The following is a 20872-nucleotide window of genomic DNA, read 5'->3' as shown; positions in this document are numbered from 1 at the left end:
TACAAATCAAAGGTAGTTACATGGGGAGCATGGGAACAGTAATGTGGTGTACAGATGAAAAGTGAAGGCCTGAAGGCGCAGTGCAGAATGATGTTAGGGCCAGGCCACCCTGACCCTGTACCCCTGGCTCTGGGACAGTTACAAGAGCAATACAAATGTATTTTAAGTTTCTATAATGTCTTTACATATCAGACCAATGATCTCTTGTTGTTGTTGCTTTACCGTTTGTCCAGTCAGTTTCCTATCCCTATATGAAAATGCACACAGTTATTTCTAAAAAACAAAAAGCCTTTTTTATGAGATGAAATTTAAGTGTCCCATATATATAGAGCTCTGAGCAGAAACAACAGAGATCTGTAGCAGTATCAGTACATGGTTTAATTTAAAGTTCAAACTCTTTAAGATGATAATGGTTATTAAAGAAGGTGCATGATACATTTACATGACACATTTACTTACACATGTTAGTTCAAGCTTTCAAACCAAAAAGGTCAGTTGCAATTTCAGTATATTATTATGCAAAACTTGGCAGAAGATGGTTCTCAGCCAGGGGTCCAAGTATTTTTATTCAACCTCTTTTATTAAACTTAATTTGAATGAGGGTTTTTTTAAGAACCAGATTTTTTTCCTTCTTTTAAGACTGTTACGTAAAACATAGATTGGTCTAATTTGGTACCGAAAAGCAAGACTACCCCTTCCATACCCCTAACTAACTGCTAGTTGGTCAGACTAGATCTTAAGAGACAGTCTTAACATAATGGCTGTTTATGCAACTGGCCCGTGGAATATTATGGAATATGCTTATTTTAATAATCCATATTTGATTAAAAATGTAGCATACATAAGCGATAATTATTTTTATTTTTTTTAATATATTGACAGTATCTGTCATTTAAATGTATTTTATTTAAATTTAAATAATTTTTTTTTTTTTTTTTTTGATTAGCAGCTTTGTCATTACAGTAGTTCCAGAAATAGGAGGCCTTTGACAATGGGGGACTTGAAATCAAAACAGTTTGGAATCACTGGTCTAGTCTCATATGGCAAGGCCCGTTTACTGACTGTCTGATGCATATTGCGTACAAACATGGGAAGTGTTGGGTAACCTCCAGTTCCAATCTGATTTACATAAACAAAACTGTGTTTGGGCTTAACCAGAATAAGGTGTAATGATGACCAGACCTAGTGCTGTTTAGTCAAATTGGCATCATCTGTTTACAGTTGTCTTCCGCTGGCACGGAGTTACCACTATTGTGTAATAATAACAAAAGAATTTACATTTGTTTGTTCTCATCCCATTATTGTTCTACTAGCGTGCACAATGTTTATGTCAGCTTCACCCTGGCCTGTAAATCTCACACAGCTAAACATGGACATGGTTGCTTTCTTTACCCTCTGACTCAGGTCCCAAAGCATCCCGTCTCTCTTTCTCAACCTTTCTCTCTCCACACACATGCCAGATAGGCCAAAGGCGGGCATAGTTGCATACTGTCAAGTAAATGCTGCTAGTTTTGAGTGGGGGAGGTGGATCGTGCGTTGTAATGCAGAATAAGCAACATTGACAATCGCAAACAGTGTTCTGCCGCTACCAACGCTCCTAATCGCTCAACATATCTCCTAAAGAGCCCGATGGCTGATCCCCAAGCATTCTTGTTTAAGCCCTCACCAACAAATTAACCCTCTGGTATTCCTCACTTGGAGTCAATGAGAGTACTATTTTAATTTTTTTTTTTTAAATGAATGTGCTATAATGTATAATGCCATCTAAATATTATTGAAACTATCAAAACTACTTCACCGTGGCTGATTTGTAGATTGTTCCCAATAAAATTGGTCTGTATCAAAAGTGTTTCTTTTTTTAATGATCTTTTTGTTTGTTTGTTGTTCATATAGTTTCAGATCATTCCGGTAAAGTAAAATATTGGGAATTTTTTTTTTTTTTTGTCTAAACTGGTTGAAGACCTACAAAAGGTTATATCATATGAACTAGTTTTTCCCCTATACAGTCTGGCTAAAATAACATCTACGTTATTACAAAAACACTCCACAAGCAGGCTGTGAATATGTAACTTTGGGATCTTTGGGACATATTTTAATATCATTGCAAAATTCATGGGTTTCTTTTTAGTTTCCTCCTGATCAGAAAAACTGAGGGAAAATAATAGAAATGCCAGACCAGCTGGTTTAGACATAGTGAGGGTCTAGAAATATCCTCCTTTCCATAGGCTATTGTCAGGAACACAACAGTTCCTTGATCATAAACACGGCCTCCTACACAGGAGCTGGAGCATTGCAACAGGCCCGCAGCTGTTCGGACCAATGAAATGCAGATTTGTTTCTGGCGCTCCTTCTATGGCCCAAATACTACTGTAAGTAAATACATTGTTGTCTGTATTTAGTTTATTAAACCGCCTCAGTGTGTGCGCACAAGGCTGGTCTTGTTTCGCATGTTGAATGTCAACAAGCCATTTAAACCGCTTTTGCTACAGTTTGCATCTGCGCAACTCTTTCTGTCGGTGTTTATAATTTAAAAAGCCCCCCAGCGAGGTTCTTTTTAGAGGAAAGTTCACCGGTGGTTTGAGTATTCTGCAGAGGTCACAGCCCCTGAATGGAAATGCATGGTGTCCGGCCTTTTATTACCCATAATACATCTTCCAAACAAAGCCATAGAAAAAAACAGAGCTTCGAATTGATCACAGAAAGCCCACAGTGGAGCTTAAAGTTGATGGATGTATATTATTTTAATGTTAAGAATCAAATGTAGAATAATGAAATGCATTTGAAAACAAACTGCTTGTTTTAGTTCATTATAATCAAAGGTTTGTACCATTGCTGAGCAGGGCAGGACTTGGTCCCTGGGCTTGAGTCACAGTTCGGTCTCTCTACAAATGACCAACTAGAACAACATCATTATAGAGTACAACAAGTAAACTTGGCCTATGCTTTAAAGTCAAGTCAACTTTATTTATATAGCGCTTTTAACAATGTAGATTGTTTCAAAGCAGCTTTACAGTGTTAAACAGGAAAATAATGCAGCATAATTTTATTCAGCTGTATAGCCATTCTGGAAAAAACGCTGATGTCATCAGTTCATTTCAATTATCATACAGTGACAGTGTGGGCTTTAGATCAATAATTCGATCAGTAATTTAGTTTAAATGGTTAATTTAATTTATTAATTAGATTTATTTCGATGTTTAGTTGAAAAGGTGCACTAAAGGTGCACTATGTAAAACATTTTCAGTAAAATATCCAAAAACCACTAGGCCAGTGTTATATATTTTGTTCAGTTGAGTACTTACAATATCCCAAATGTTTCCAACTATTTGTGAATCGTGAGAAAATTGCTATTTTAACCAAGGAACCGGGACGTGTGAGGGAGTCGCCTGTCAATTGCGTCATATCTGCGTTACCCTCGGTTTCCGGTTTTATTTTGCAGAAACGCTTTACTCTTACTACAATGTGTAACAAGTGTCATAGCAGCCGCCAAGTGAACGCACAGAGTAACGTCATAACATAATTTTCAACACACTCCGATGTATCTAATATGATAAACAGAGCTGCGTTACCTCATACTCATGGTCAGAAAAGCGGAAATGGCGACTATGCCATAATAAAGGTCCCGCTGCTCGAGAGACTTGTGTTGCGTTCTTCTTATTAGCAATCGCTCCTGCTTCTGCTTCATACTACAGTAACGTTAATAATCACATCCATGAACATGATTTCTGCCCGAATCCTATCCCGATTCTTTTCCACTGGCTGTGAAGAGAAGACCACATGTCCCAAGATTGTGCGCTCAAACTTGGCGTCATCCAGCTACAGGAGTACAGGAGGTGTATTTATACAGACATTGTAATGCAGCTCAGAGGGCATAAATACATTTACAGTGCAATTACAATTGTATAAATAATATGAGATTAAAGTTAGAGTTAATTATTTAAAAATGCAGAAATATGAAATTATTAATTATACTTTTCAATATGAATTTAAAACATTAGGTAGGTGGCAGCAAGTCACTGAATTGAATCATTCATTGAAACGATTCTTTAAAAATGCTGATTCATTCAGGAATGAAGCAAATGACTGACAGCATTCGGATTCGGAACAGCAGACTTGCATACTACTCTTACTAAATAATTGCAGCATCCGAAATCGCATACTTCCCTATAGTAGGCGAAAACAGTATGTGACAAAAGAAGTAATTCCGAATTCACAAGTACTCATAGAAAGTAGGCAAAAAGTTCCCGTATGACCTACTTCTTCCGGCAAGATTCTGAGTGTGCATACCATGAACACTTTACTATCTCATGAGGCCACGGGAGAGGATTTATGAATGGCAGTGAAGTGACGTAACTGACGCTGGTAGGTCAGATGATAATGATAACATGGCATTTAACATGGTAGTGTGTCCGGATTACATTCATACTACACACATTCATACTATATAGAACATACTTTTTTAGCGGTTGTGTAGTAATTACTTATTTAAAATAAGTACACTCTAAAAAAAAAAGGTTCTTTACTCAAGAGAGTGTGCATTTTCGAACGCAGCCCATGTGTTTACGAATGGGTCATTGAATCATTTACTCAACTGATTCGTTCAAATAGGCTGATTCATTCAAGAATGAAACAGTTTTTCTGCTGTGGCTTTGTTTAGAACTACTTTCTTTGACTTTTTGACAAACAACAAGTATTGTGTATTGTCTAATATTAAAGTTACTCAATAACTTGCTTATTGAACTGTTGTATAAAGTCAGTGTCACGTTTGTGATCATGATGTTCAGGAAAATAGTACTGCTTGTGTATATTAAATATAAAAAATATTTTTTTAAAAACGGGAACTCATTACAGGGGTGTTTTTGCCACCATATATTAGGGGTGTTTTTGCCACAATATATTGGGGTTGGGTATAATTTTTTTTTATTTGATGACATTTTTGCCCCAGTAGCCAATTATGTGACTGGTAACAGTATAGTGAGATGGGAGAGAGTGCGCAAAGCTTCTCAGAATGCATAATTTAACATAAAATTAAAACAAATGATCATTCTCTCTAAAGAAATGTGATAATTTATCAATATTTTTTTTAAATGTGCACTTATGGAGCCCTTATGGAGCTGTTTAAAGTAGCTGTGTGATCACAAAAAAGCAGGAGCAGATGCGATTGAAAACGTTTATTTTTGTGTGAAAATTATTAAAAATGGTCTTGGGTTAGCCCAGTGTAGCCCAGGCCTATTGCTGAGCTGTGATGGCCAGTTTCACATTCACATTAGTTTGGCATCAAAACAGAATCTGAAAACCTCCATAAATGCCCACAGACAATCTGCTGTCTCATTGTTATTTTGGTAACTTTGGTTTATGGCCATGCTAAACCAAACTTCTTTGCATGTAATTCATTGTGCACCCTAAAACGCGCGATTAACTTTTATAGAAAGTAATGCACACATACAATTACAGTTCTTTGTTTTGTATGTTTTAGAATGATTTTTTTGCGGTAATTGCAGGCAGACTGGAATAATGTGTCATTAATATGGTATATACTGTAACAGTGGTTCTCAAATGTTGGTTTTGTACTGTGGGTAGTGCAGCAGTGAAAATACCAAATCCTCTCATTTATTATTTATTTTATTTGGTTCCCCCTGTGTTAGGCAGGTAAATAAATAGCTAAATCATGCATTTTACCATTTTTAAATGCATTCCTCTAATGACAAAACTAAAATTTCATCTGCCATTACTTCAGTCTTCAGTGTCACATGATCCTTCAGAAATCATTCTAATATGCTGATTTGATGCAGAAAAAATATATCAGTTGTGCTGCTTAATAGTTTTGTAGAAGCCATGATACATTTTTTCAAGATTCTTTGATGGATAGCTTTTATGTATCCTTGCTGATTAAAAGTGTAAAATGTATGCAGCTTTTAGTAAAAAAAAAAAAAAAAAAAAAATTCTATAAAGGACCAGTGGTATACTGGCAATCAAGCTATTCATAAAATTTGAGACCTTTAACTATTAGTTTTAATATGTCAGTAAGTTTGATCCTCTAATGTCATTCGAAATGCCAGAGAACCCCATAATGCAGAAATCTATTTTTTATGTGCACATGATCTAAAGCAGAGGAGGGAATTATTCAGGCATAATGCAATACTCATTTCTTGTAACCAACATCTCGCTTCCTCTTAACTCACCCTTCCATCAGTCTTTTTGTCTGATTGTGATGCATTACTTTGGTGGTAATGGTTGATAGTCCTCTGTATGTCAACTTGTACATGCTGAGTTTGTGATTTGCACTCAGTGGGCCATCAATTTACTGTGTCATTCCTTAAAATGCACATCTGGCCTTTACCAAGGGCACTTAATGGAACATTTGACATAATATAAACAACTTATATAATTATTTATGTCTATTTTTATGACCACTAGGGGGAGACAGTGTCTCAGCTGTTATTTTTATTCTGAAAGCGCCAGTTTTATGTAAAATTTCTTAATTTCTTTGGTTTGATCTTACATATTAGAAAAGCTCTCACTGTATCATGTTTTTCTGCTTTCCAGCAATTCCCCTTCCATTACATTGACTTTAAACCCCAAGAGGTAAAAATCAAAGCATTTGCAATTTAGCATTAAGCAGAATCAGTATCCAAAAGCGACATTCAAGGTTCATATTTTTGCCATGAATATTACTCACCCCTGTCACTGCAAACCTATATGGCTCTCTTTCTTATGCAGTACACAAAAGAAGATACTTGACAACATTGAACCCCATTTACTTCAATTGCACGGCGAAAGAACTTGTATTGTCTTCAAAGAATAAAGAAAGTCATGCAGGTTTGGAATAACGGGATGTGGGTGAGTAAATGATATCATTTTGTAAGTGAACTATCCCTTTAATAGCCAATGATTTTGCATTGCATAGAAAAGAGCAGCTTTGATAATATATTTTAACTCCTTGTGTATACCACAAGAAAATGGGTGCTGACAGACATGAGGAAGCAAATGATCTTTATGAAGTGTGACTCAATTGGCCTCACTGAATTTTGACATGTGAATGGGGATTTCTGCATTTTAGACAAACTCTGTTTTACTTAAAAAATAATTAAATTTAATGATCAAAGTTACTTTTTTGTATGATGCTTCTATATCTTAAAAATGCTACATCTTGTACATTACCATTCAAAATTTTGGGGGCATTTAAAAAAGTAAAATAGAAATTATTTTTTTTATTCAGCAAAAGATGCATTCAATTGATTAAAAGTGGCAATGAAGACATTTATAACATTACAAAAGATTTCTATTTAAAAAAATGCTGTTCTGTTGAACTTTATATTCATCAAAGAATCCTGAAAAAAATGTATCATGGTTTCCACAAAAATATTAAACAGCATATTAAACTGCTTTCAACATTGTTAATAATAAATGTTTCTTGACCACCTAAAATTTCACAGGAAAATGTGTATGAAAATGTACAGCTTTTGCTATCACAGGAATAAATGACAGATATAGATAAAAAGGAACTGTTGTTAAATTGTATTAATATTTCACAATATTACTGTTTTTATTGTATTTTTCATCAAGTGAATGCAACTTTATAACATAAGAAACTTTCAAAACATAAAAAAAAAATTCTGAATTGTGAATGATCGTGTATGTGAAGGGTTAATCATAATCATCATCATCATCATGTGAGACTTGAAGACCATATTAGAGCATCATCATATACTAATAGTTATTATTAAAAAAAATGTTACTTTAGGATTAAAGGATTAAAACCTCTGCCGAATGAATTAGTAGACATTAGGGGTGTGGCGGTACACATATTCGTACCAAACCGTTTCTGTACAGGACTTTTGGTACGGTGCATGTGTGTACCGAACGGTTCCGAATGCAATCTTTAAAATGAACAGTTAACAGTCGGCTCGTTTTAAGTGCCGAACATACTTCAATCCAAGTTCCCACACGAACATCTTAAGTATTCTGTCTTTAATATGACGTGATGGATCACAGTATAGGTGCGTCAGTTCAATGCGCGTGTGAATGCGATCATCTCTTCCTAAAGAATAAACATGAATTAATATCTTAAGGTATGTTGAGGATACATTACAACTGAAACGTATCATATGTCATGTAATCGCTCAATCAGTGTTTCAGCCGCGGAAAGATGTCAATAAAACAGCGTGTAAACAATGTCACACAGCATTACAGTTACCTCAGGCAAGTCATTCAGTGTCCACAGCTGTTAATCCACTAAATCAACTCTTTCACTAAATATATGCACTATATTAGCCTATATGTTCATTATATTCTACTGAACATGTTAGTGATGTCTTGATTATTTCATGTATGTTTAAATAAATCTGTCTTGAAAATGACAGACACTGTGTATAAATGATTATATTTCAACAATGAATTGGAGAAAAACCATAATTTTATAATTAGATTTAGAAGTTAATGCAAAAACTGCCTAAATAGCAACTGAATTTAGGCTAATAGTTTGGACTCTGTTGTTAACCTTTAATATTATAGTAATGTCCAAGTAAAGGCTCCCTTTATAGTTTACAGCATTATTTTAAGAAACTTTTAGTTATAATTGAATTTGTTTAAGGACAGACACAATTTTTTAGAAAACCACTGTTTAATAAAAAGCAATTTTGTAAACGCTGTACCGAACCGTGACTTCAAAACCGAGGTACTTACCGAACCGTCAGTTTTTTGTACTGTTACACCTCTAGTAGACATTCATCTGACGTGTATCTGCGTGCTTGAACTTGCGGTGAAGGTAAGACCTTGAGGGACAACAACGCGCAGCGGTTATAAATATATATATTTTGATTGAGTAACTTCCCTAATAACTCCCAGTAATCCAGATGTAGTCGTGTGAATTGTGTTTGCACGCATGTCCACATGAGTGTTTTGCTGACCCAGCCTAACCTGTGATTCACCACACTCCTCCAGGCTCATTACATTCAGCAGCGCAGTCAGAGAAGACGGAAGAGGACTCGAGGAAAGGGATGAGGGACAATAAAGTGTCCTTGTTCCTCTCACAGAAACTCACAGGGTTTGGGTCATTTAGGGGAACTGGAGGAGGTAATAGAGAGAAGAAGAGAAGTTGTGGACACTGTACTGTAAGACTTCATGACTAAGGATTTCCCTGTGACTGTTGATCGCTCTCCATCTCTCTTTCTCTGTGGCAATTGGTCACGAGTGGCGGCGCTGTCAGCCAGCACAGTCTCTAATATAAGAGCCATGCTTCAACATGAAGGCTCTGTATTCTGTTAGGACGCCACTTGGGTTTGGACTTACATGGGGATTGTGTATCTGTGACGAATAGGACGGGATAATCATTGACCGGCCTTTTTCATTTGCACTGCCTGTCTACAACTGCATTTAAGGTACAGAGAGTGAATCATTACTGAGCTGAGTGTATAATTTGATATCAACAACCCATAGCGGGCTTGAATATTAATGGACACATATTTAGTGAAAGTCATCTCAATGGTTGGGAAATGTGTTTTATTGGAAGTCTCACACTTCATGGAGATATACTTGCTGGAGCTATTTAAAGCAGTTTATAGGTCATTTTGACTTGTACTAGCTTTTATTATGCTGGTCGTAGTATTGTGAGATCACTGGCAGAGACTCATAAGCAGGTCTGGATGGAATCACTGGACTTTTTGGCATTTTCTGCGCTGATTTTGAGGTACAAATCTGCAATTAGGTTTAAATATAGTAAAATTTGTTTAACCGAGCTGAGAGTGCACTTTGGAGAACGATGCTCAATGCTATTTGCACACACAATAGGACATAACATAATAACATTAAAAACCAGAGCATAAAAAAAAGCATAATATAATTAGCCAAAATATTAGATAGATAGATTTGTTTTTTTCAGGATGTATTCAGGATACATTTTTGCATTTTAAATTTAGCAGTCAACACTGTGCTACATTTTACCTCTAGCCTCCATTTTATTTTATTTTTACAAAGACAATTCACAATAAATATTAGCATTTGAATATTAGCAGTATTATTTAAGAGCTACTTTTCAACTTTAGCGCCTATTTTATTTTATTTTTACAGGGACAATTCACAATAAATATTAGCAGTATTATGAGCTACCATTTTTTCATTGTATTTTATTTCATTTGATTTTATTTTTACAGGGACAATTCACAATGAATATTTGCATTTGAATATTAGTAGTATTATTTAAGATCTACGTTTCAACTGTAGACCCTATTTTATTTAATTTTTACAGGGAAAATCCACAATACATATTATCATTTAAATATTAGAAGTATAAAATCACTTCAACTGTTCTCCCTAAGAACAAAAACATTTCCTGTTCTCAGTGTTCTGGAGGCATCTGCTCTAAGATCATTGGATCACACTGAATGTAATGATTGCGCTTACATTATTATATCTTTATCATCACCTTTAACATGGATGCTCAACGTTCTGATGTTTTACACCTCATTGTGCAGAATAACTTTATGGAGATGTTGGGTCTATAAGAGCTCTCTCGCAGTTTGGAAAGAAGTTTAATGAGATGTTTCATAGTTTGACCCAGATATCAACTGTGCATATAAATAGATATATCTGCGATGCACCTGTTGCCTTGTTACTTTGACTGCTAGAAACAGCACAGCCGCAGCTATCTGCAGTATTCTCACCATTGATTCATCCAGCCACAGCCGGACACCTCTTCATGTTACTCACTGGGAAAAGGATGGGCACTAATACACATCTCTGTGTTTCTCTTCCAGTTTTTCAGCCCACTCATAGGCAGGCACCCAGTCATGTAGAGAGCAGCGCGTGGAGGACACCCAGATCACTTTCAGAACTTTCTACACAAAGAGGTAATTGTTAGATATTTCTCACAGAGAGAAATGAATAAAGGCACAGAAAGCTGTGGAGAATACAGCATTCAGCGTGTGTCCAAGTGCAGCTGGGCCTGTCTGTTAGGAAAATCCATTGGGTCGTTTGTGTATTTTCCAGTAAATGCCGTCAAAGTTGGAAGTTGCGTTAGGTCGTATTGGGTTATGATTTCCTGTTGAACGAGTGAGTAATCAGTGACACGGGTTAAGTAAATAAAGTGCCCCCTCAGTATGAAATTACCCAAATGAAAGGGGTTTATATAAAACGTGAAAAGCATATTTGAGCATATCTTACTTGGTCTAACATAGAATTTGAAAGCATTTGTGGTCCTTCCCAAGTGCATGAAAATCTTTGCACGTGGCTCTGACTGCACACCACAGCGTTTGCATTATTAAATGATTTATTTTTGAAAACAGACTTCTCAATAGCAGCATTGTATGATAATAATAAACAAACACATTTTCCACTGCTTCAGAGTCAAGAGGTCAGTCAGTAATTCGCATGGCAAAGACAGTAGAAACGAGGCAGTCATGTTGTTTGTGTATGTTTTGAACGTTTTGAAAGAAGTCACTCACGGGTCATTGTAGTCGTTACATAAGTTAGAATCTAATCAAGTTAGACTACACACTAATAATCGAGCTTAACATTGCTCCGGATTTTATCAAGATACACGTGTACAACAGAGACATTTCAGGAATGTAAGAGTGTCATCCTCGTTTTTGTATTTCCACTATTTTTTCCCCCTAGATACTAGACATAACTTCACATCAGGTGTTATTGAGATGAAGTATAGGCCTACATCTTTTTAAAGAATATTAATTTTGAACGTTGTATTCATTAAAGAATCCCATATATATATATATACACTCACCTAAAGGATTATTAGGAACACCATACTAATACTGTGTTTGACCCTTTTTCGCCTTCAGAACTGCCTTAATTCTACATGGCATTGATTCAACAAGGTGCTGAAAGTATTCTTTAGAAATGTTGGCCCATATTGATAGGATAGCTTCTTGCAGTTGATGGAGATTTGTGGGATGCACATCCAGAGCACGAAGCTCCCGTTCCACCACATACAAAAGATGCTCTATTGGGTTGAGATCTGGTGACTGTGGGGGCCATTTTAGTACAGTGAACTCATTTTCATGTTCAAGAAACCAATTTGAAATGATTCAAGCTTTGTGACATGGTACATTATCCTGCTGAGAGTAGCCATCAGAGGATGGGTACATGGTGGTCATAAAGGGATGGACATGGTCAGAAACAATGCACAGGTAGGCCGTGGCATTTAAACGATGCCCAATTGGCACTAAGGGGCATAAAGTGTGCCAAGAAAACATCCCCCACACCATTACACCACCACCACCAGCCTGCACAGTGGTAACAAGGCATGATGGATCCATGTTCTCATTCTGTTTACGCCAAATTCTGACTCTACCATCTGAATGTCTCAACAGAAATCGAGACTCATCAGACCAGGCAACATTTTTCCAGTCTTCAACTGTCCAATTTTGTTGAGCTTGTGCAAATTGTAGCCTCTTTTTCCTATTTGTAGTGGAGATGAGTGGTACCCGGTGGGGTCTTCTGCTGTTGTAGCCCATCCGCCTCAAGGTTGTGCGTGTTGTGGCTTCACAAATGCTTTGCTGCATACCTCGGTTGTAACGAGTGGTTATTTCAGTCAAAGTTGCTCTTCTATCAGCTTGAATCAGTCGGCCCATTCTCCTCTGACCTCTAGCGTCAACAAGGCATTTTCGCCCACAGGACTGCCGCATACTGGATGTTTTTACCTTTTCACATCATTCTTTGTAAACCCTAGAAATGTTTGTGCGTGAAAATCCCAGTAACTGAGCAGATTGTGAAATACTCAGACCGGCCCGTCTGACACCAACAACCATGCCACACTCAAAATTGCTTAAATCACCTTTCTTTCCCATTCTGACATTCAGTTTGGAGTTCAGGAGATTGTCTTAACCAGGACCACACCCCTAAATGCATTGAAGCAACTGCCATGTGATTGGTTGATTAGATAATTGCATTAATGAGAAATTGAACAGGCGTTCCTAATAATCCTTTAGGTGAGTGTATATATATATATATAATATATATATAGCAGCACAACAGTTTTCAGATGCAATTCAGCATATTATAATGATTTCTGTAGGATCATGTGACACTGCGGACTGGAGTAATGATGCTGAAAATTCAGCTTTGCCATCACAGAAATAAATAACATTTTAAAATGTTAAAATAGAAAACAGTTATTTTAAATAGTAATAATATTTAATAATATTACAGTTTTACTGTATTTTTTATCAAATAAATGCATCCAGACAAAATATACTTATATTTTAATTATTTATAATTTTTATAAAATATATTTTAAAACTGTCAGGAAAAGCCAGCTGTGTTGTTGTAAGTAAACATACTAATGTATTGTGACAGCTGTGTCAAGATTAAGTTGTCCTGCCTTTTGGACTAAATCCAGCAAAGCCAGAAATCCGTTAAATCCAGCATATGACCACTTAACTCCTTCCCTGCCAGCATTCAAAAAAAAAAAAAAACTTAACTTAATGCATTCTTTTTTTTATCAACTCTTAAATGTGGGTAAGTTTAAAAATGAAACAAAAACATTTTGAACTAAAAGAATATTGTGTTTTTGTCAAAGACTACATCCATCTGGACGTCGCACCGCCAAAGCTTGCACAGCCCGATACCTCTTCTTAAATTTTATTCAGTAACGTTAGGCATTTCTTATTTATAGGCTGTTAAATGTTTGATGATGATGTTAGATTACATGTGCATAAGCAATGCTTCTATCGATTCTTTCTGCTTGTTCTTCGCTTGTTTTTGGATCTGGAGGTTCTGTACTATTTGAGAAGATGTGTAATAGCGCCCCTTCCGTATAACAGTGAAAACATGGATTGCTGAAAAATTCCATCAATGGCGGGAAAGCGTTGTTTTTATAAATGACGGAAAACTCCATCAATGGCGGGGAAAGAGTTAAAAGTATGAGAGGTCAGGGAAGTTTCTTGTTCAGGTGAAATCTGGGAAACCTGAAAACGTTTGTTCTCTTTTGATGTTTAGTGAATTAGCATTTTCTCCATTCTCACTGTCAATCACCAGTGAAATGAAACAGTGTAGATCAGTTTTGGAATGAGGACAGCAGAATCAGTGACTTTAAAAGCAGAAGTTTAGTGATGTTTATTTATTTCATTGCGTGAGTTTGTGTGAGGTAATCACTGTGTTGTTGGGAGCCCAAAAGGCATGACCACACTGCACATGACACAAGCATCATTTGGGGATTTTTTTGGGGGGGGTTTATTTTCTTGAAATCAGATGATGTTCAGATTATCAACTGAAGTGCTCCATATCGTTTAAATAATCTCTGCCATCTTGTACAGAATTTATTAAAACTATGATGCACAGTATATCGATACTATATAGGTTATCATGGGGTATTTAAGTTGTTTGTTTTTTATCATATTGGTAAAGATTAACTTAAAAGTTCAACTTTAAAAACATTACTTTGATAGCACTGTTAAATAAAATCTGAATGTCCTTTTTTATATATACTTTACACTATAATGTTGTGATGCCTACATTTGCTTGTAGCATTTAAATTAAAAAAAGTATTTTGACAAAAGCATAGAATTTTAATATCTACCATTTGTTGTTATCTGCTCCAGTTTAATTTCTTGTAATGTTTGTGACCTGGTTTGTATCAAATCAAATCTCAAAGTAAAGCAGCTTTGTGGAAAACTGACGCTCTTGGTGATCTTGAGGAAAAAGAGGAAGGAAAAGGGTGCTGTGAAGACACTGTCAAAAGGTTCAGCTTCCTACTTGAGGTTTGTCCTTCCCTTACCCATCCCACCTAGCATTATCCCGGCGAGTGTTAATCCCATGTGCGAGTGTGAATCCTTAGAACATGCCATATAAATTGCCCAGAGCATGGAAAGTTCACTGTGTTGCAGAGGCATTTTACACAGCAGCCGCCTATTACCCCGAGGGAACAGGGTGTCTCTACAAACAGGAACAGAAAGTGTGGGAGTTATTTTTGGTTCCGCTTGCCTCGCTGCTTTGCTAGAGAGGGTGGATGGTAAATAAAGGGTGGGCAGAAACTGCAGAGCCATAATCTGGTTTATTTCCAGACCCCTGACCACCATTCCTGTGCAGGTTACGGCAGTGTCCAAAATCCCACGACTATGAGTTATATTCATATTTGCATATATGCAGCAGTTCCTCACCAAACCTCAGATTTGTGAATGAGCTCATATCTGATATTGCAGACGCTCGCTCTGAACACTGGCTAATGCTAATTGCATTCTAGGAAATAATGAAGTTTATTCTAGGAAGTCTTAGAAGCTTGAGAAGTCTCTATCTGGCAAGCTATCTGTTAGCATTCCCATTCCCTGGAAATATCTACCATGCTATGATGAAATAGTAGCCGTATGTGTCAAAGTACCTGCAAATTGTTTTAGTTTTGTCCAAATAAACCTTTAATAACAAATCAACCAAAGGCCATTAATCCATAAAGATGTTTTTGGATCCATTTTTGTGTAGTTACAATATCTAGTAGCAGGGGCTAGTTGGCAAACCTTGACTTGACACAGTATTCACGCACATGTGTTTTGAGGGCATTTTCAGATTATAGAATTGTTATGTTTAGGACATTTGTGAGAATTTTGGCCTAGTGGTTAGTGCAGGTGCTCTGACACATGGTGTTTGTGTAGGAAATGTGTTTGAGTCTTGTCATTTCCTGATTATACCCCCTATCATTTCCTTTCTCCTTTATCACTGTCTTTGCCAATTAAGGAATATATGCATAACATTTTTCTATCATTCACATAAATGTTTTCAACCAATGCTGGAATATATAATAAATATATAATATTTAGGAGTATTGAGCTTTGCTGTGTTAAAGTCGGCACACAAGCATAGTGATATATTGAATGCTATGAGACTTTGTTAGCATGCAGGTGTGTTTGTGCGTGTATAAGCGTGGCTTTTTCTATTTTTTTTCTTCATCCTTTGATGTAGAGATGCTGTGAATTCACTAGCTACTGTGACAATGGGGCACTTTGATAGCTGGCCTCGGTTGGGATGCATCTCCATCGGGGCAGTGTATGCCTGGCATTCGCTGATGGGCGGTGTGGGAGAGCAACGTCACCGGAGGAGGTGGTGTACGCACAGAACAGCGTCAGTATATGCCGGATATATACGTCACTATGTTCAGGGCTGAGCCTGAAATGTTTTGTGGATACAGCAATGATACAAGATAAGAGAACACCCAACTCTGACTCTTCAGTGACTTCTGAGAAACAATCAAGCTAAGCTATCAGGTTGTTTCTTCATTGGAAGAACTGAAAATGTTTACCAGTTATTTATACATTTCCACTTAGTCATTTGCCAAAGCTATTGCTCATACTTACAAGTATTACAAGTAAGTATTTTTCAATGCTAAAATACTCCTATTTTGATTTAAGAGGTTGAGACAGCTATATGTAAGCTATTGATAGTTTGATTCCCTTGAAAAGTAGGGATGCACTATATTGTAGGTACCATATGCTATTGGCTGATATTAGAAAGTATTGGTGAGTATTTGGTATTTAATTGCGCATGCTCATTTTCAGTTATAGTATATAAACATTGTTAAATGTAATATTTAGCTAAGTGTAAAATGAATATCCATTATTCATACTGTGCATTATAATATTGTGATGTCTAAATTCACATTTAAAATAATTGATTTTAGTTTTTGTTTATTTAGTCAAACTAATGTATGCTTTAATATAGATCACAACATGAAAATAATTATTGACTTATCAGTAGTGGTTAGAATTGTAATATCAGTGCATCCCTTTTGAAACGTATAAATACTGTGGCTGTGGGGCACGATCAAAACATTACTCTTTTTGCTTGAGAATCCTGGGGGGTATTCCAGAAAGCAAGGTTAACTTACCATCACATATACCTTGAACACTCGGTTGATTAACCCAAACCTTGCTTCCTCGAGGTATGCTGGTTACAAAAACTTTTCCGTGAGTAAGTTCGGACAACCCCGAGTATGTTCCCGGTTAACACACAAGACATTCTCAACAGAGCGACGAATCGATGATTCACCATGCAAACAAACGCTAAGAAAAAGCACGCCATTCTACTTCCTCTTCCTCTTTTGTTTAATGGCAATTTACATAACCTACTTAGTGCACATCGCCACCTATTTGGTGGTTGTGCAATCATTTGTTTAATCTTTTCATTTAATAAGTAATCTTTATTCACTGAGAATTAGGATTATATTGTTTGTTTGATGCTAATTAATTGAATGCAAATCCTTGTGTGAGATGACCATAAACAAAATAATAAATATATTTGAATTTAATTAACATTTAAACATTACCTTGTTATAATAGTGATTTAGAATTAATATATAATATTGTATATTATATAACTGTAACTATATAACAAATTTAGTTGTATTAATATAACTATATTAATTATATAACACACATCTGAATACCTCTTAAACAAACCAACCCTGGAACATAATCTGCTCCGAAGCAGGTTATGTTTAGAGAGTGAGTTGCTATGGATAGTTACCTCTGTTTTTGAAATCGAAAGTTGAGGTTATCCGCCTACTTACTCTTAAACAAACCCAGGTATGTCACATAACCTGCTTTCTGGAATACCCCCCTTATCAGCCCAAAACAACATCACTGACTCAACCAATGGTGTAACTTGGGACGAGACTAGCTGTAAGACCAATGGCATACCGCTTAGATTTTTTTTCAAAGCAATCAGACTTGCATTTGGTAAAATGAGTAAAGTGTTGTCTACACTCTTAAAATGTGGTTAGCGAAATGTATGGGGGAAAAGTCTATTGTTGATAGTGTTGCGATGTTAGAAGTAAATCTCTGACAGAGGTCACTTTCAAACCAAGCAGCTCTCTATTGGTCAACAAAGAGAATTCACATTAACAACTGAACCCGATGCAAATTTTGGAAATCTTTCACCCTTGAAATTCTCGATTGTGTAGATTCCTATTGAAATGGCTGCATTTCATCCAACTTTAAAGGGTTAGTTCACTCAAAATTTTTAATTCTGTCATTAATTACTTACCCTCATGTCGTTCGACACCCGTAAGACCTCCGTTCATCTTCGGAACACAAATGAAGATATTTTAGTGGAAATCCGATGGCTCAGAAAGGCCTCCATTGGCACAATGCACTTTACACTCTCAAGACCCATAATAGGTATTAAAGACGTCGTTACAAAGTCCATCTCACTACAGTGGTTCTACAATAACTTTACGAAGCGAACAGAATAGTTTTTGTGCACAAAAAACCCTAAATAACGATTTATATAGTAATGACCGATTTCAAAACACGGCATCATGAAGCTTCGAAGCGTTATGAATCAGCGAGTCGAATCATGATTCGGATCGCGTGTCAAACAGCCAAACTGCTGAAATCACACGACTTTGGCGATCCAAACCGCTGAATCGACTCACTGAGACAAAGAAGTTTTTAGTTGAAGTGTCTATTCTCTAACTGAACAAAATTATTTTATTACTATGAATATCAAAACGACGGTGGGGCGGTGCCGCAGTGGGCAAGTGATAACCAATAGCCATGGCTGTATCTTTTCTCAGTCTAGAAGGCACCAAATTCAAAAAGAATTTCACATCTCTACTACAATAAGTCACGTCACATAAATGACAGTTTAAATACACATTCATCTTCCCAGCGCTGAAATGCCCCTTTAAACACACCTAAACAACTAACAAAGGTCTTCAGGATTACTATGCAGCCTCCAAAAAAGCCTACTTTCATACTATATAGTAAGCGAAAAACAGTATACACAGTTGTGAGCCAAGTAGTATGTAATTCATAGTATTCACAGAAGTCAAAAAGTACCTGGATGACCTACTACTTCTGCTGAGATTCTGAAGTGCGCATTCGATGGACACTTAACTATCCCATGAGGCCACGATAGAGGATTTGTGAATGGAAGTGAATCAACGGAACTGACGCTGTATGTCACATGACAATGACAACATGACGGATGTAGTACATCTGAATTTTATTCAAACTACTACATACATTCATACTTTTTAACGGTCGCAAAGTACGTTTCAAACCAACCTACTATATGGTATGCAATTTCAAACGCAGCACTAGAAACTTCCAGATAGGTGTGTCGAGGCAACAGGCAAGTTGGAGCTAAACTATTCGCACATTGGCCCTCCAGGAGCAGATTTTCACACTCCTGCTCTAGAAACTACTCAGAACATCTTGGCAACCATTAAAGCAACAATAATAAAACCTGCCCACTAGTATAATAGTCAAGTGACTAATGTAGCTCTGGTGCCACTTTCAAATCTGAACTCATTTTGAAATCATGTGTTGGGGGTAACGCATTACAAGTAACTTGAGTTACGTAATCAGATTTATTATATCAAGTAATTAGTAAACTAATGCATTACTTTTACATTTTCAAATAAGTAACTCGTTACTTTGTTTTTCCATTTACTGACTGACACTTCTCCTGTCCCCATGTTGAGGGAAATCGTATGTAAGTGCAAAGGCGTTGTGTGCACTGTGTGAACACGATGGTTTTTGCAGTTCTAGACTAAATGTTTACTCATACCCCTTTTCCACCAGAATGAATCGGGTGCTAGTTCAGAGCCAGTGCTAGTGCCAGTTCGGAGTTAGTTCGACTGACGAGCCTTCTAAGAAACAGTTTGCCTTTCCACATGCGAGAGCCACCACAGAGCCAGGTCTTGCGTCACTGTATACGGCTCATCTTTCTCAGAAACGCGAGGTCACGGGATACACAAACACACCAGGCTTGTTCGAGATGCATCGGCACTGCGCAGACCGATCGACGTATGATATCAAAATACAGCGATTCAAAGCGATTCAAAAGCATAAGGAGTCGTATGATCTCGCTGTACTTTAATGTCATACGGCGATCGGTCTGCACAGCGCCGCTGCATCTCGAACAAGCCTTCCATCAACAATGGCGAACGTTGCGTTACTATTGATACACATGGCTTTACGATCCTACATTGGCCTCAAAACACAGCGAATCCAACGCATTCGTGCAGCTCACCGAAATTTGAATAGACGGAGATTACAATCGAGCAGCTATTAGCTCCATTTGCTGCTATTTCAAAAATGGGGGTCACAAGTTTGTGTTTGTGTTGGTCACGGTAACCCCGGCCCAGCCCCTGACACTATTCCTGGTTCAGAGCTGGTGCTTTTGGTTTTGAAAGACAAAGAACCGATTTGAAATTAGGCTCTTGCTCCAAACCAGCACTGCCTTGGTGGAAAAGGGGTATCATATCACTTGCAAAAAACAGATTCACTATTACTCAAAATGAATAAAAACAGTGGAATGCAAACTCAGAATATTACACAAATATACTTTATGCATTTAATCTCACTTTATTAACCTGTATATGTTTATGGCCCTGTTTCACAAACAGGGCTTAGATTAAGCCATTTAGGTAGATTTTATAAACGTGTCTTAAAAAAACATTCCTGGTGTGCATCTTGAGACAAAGCAGTGAAACTGACATTTTAAGATATGTCAGTGCAAGTTGCTTTCAGTTAAAACAGCTCAAACATGCACTTTAGTCTGGGACTATCTTAAGCCTTGTCTGTGAAACTGGTGGTATATGTCTTTGCTGCTGACCTTTGATGATCGACTTCAACCATATTAATAATCAAAAATTACTTAAGATAAACCTCACATTTGTGTTTCAATTATTATTATTTTTATTATTGTTATTGCTGAAGTAAGCGTGTTGAATTTTCTTTTCCTGCATCCTATTTTTCTGCCATCCAGAATTCACAGCTGAAACATTTGTTTGAGCTGCGCCCTCTACTGTACAGGTGTGAATTTGCAGTTTTTTTCAGCCTGAGGCTTGTTCATTTCACTTTTGGTGTGAAAGGGCCTTTACATTTGCCAAAAATGTAACTTTTTTGTTGCTGTTAAAAAA

At 36.8% G+C, this 20872-nt stretch overlaps 1 protein-coding gene across 4 annotated transcripts in view; it reads left to right on the top strand.

Moving 5' to 3' along the window:
* Positions 1-20872, top strand: part of tfeb (transcription factor EB) — a 44482-nt gene that overhangs the window by 7889 nt on the left and 15721 nt on the right. For 2 of the 4 annotated variants that reach the window (XM_079844603.1, XM_079844601.1), the window contains exon 2: positions 10755-10847. The exons of the other annotated variants lie outside the window; for them this stretch is intronic. The gene's annotated coding sequence lies outside the window, so the exon portion shown is untranslated. The remainder of the gene's footprint in view (positions 1-10754; positions 10848-20872) is intronic. 4 annotated transcript variants of the gene reach the window in all.

Source organism: Gobio gobio, assembly GCF_949357685.1.
Source record: "Gobio gobio genome assembly, chromosome: 19".
NCBI classification, from domain to species: Eukaryota; Metazoa; Chordata; class Actinopteri; order Cypriniformes; family Gobionidae; genus Gobio; species Gobio gobio.
This window is presented reverse-complemented; position numbering and strand designations above follow the sequence as displayed.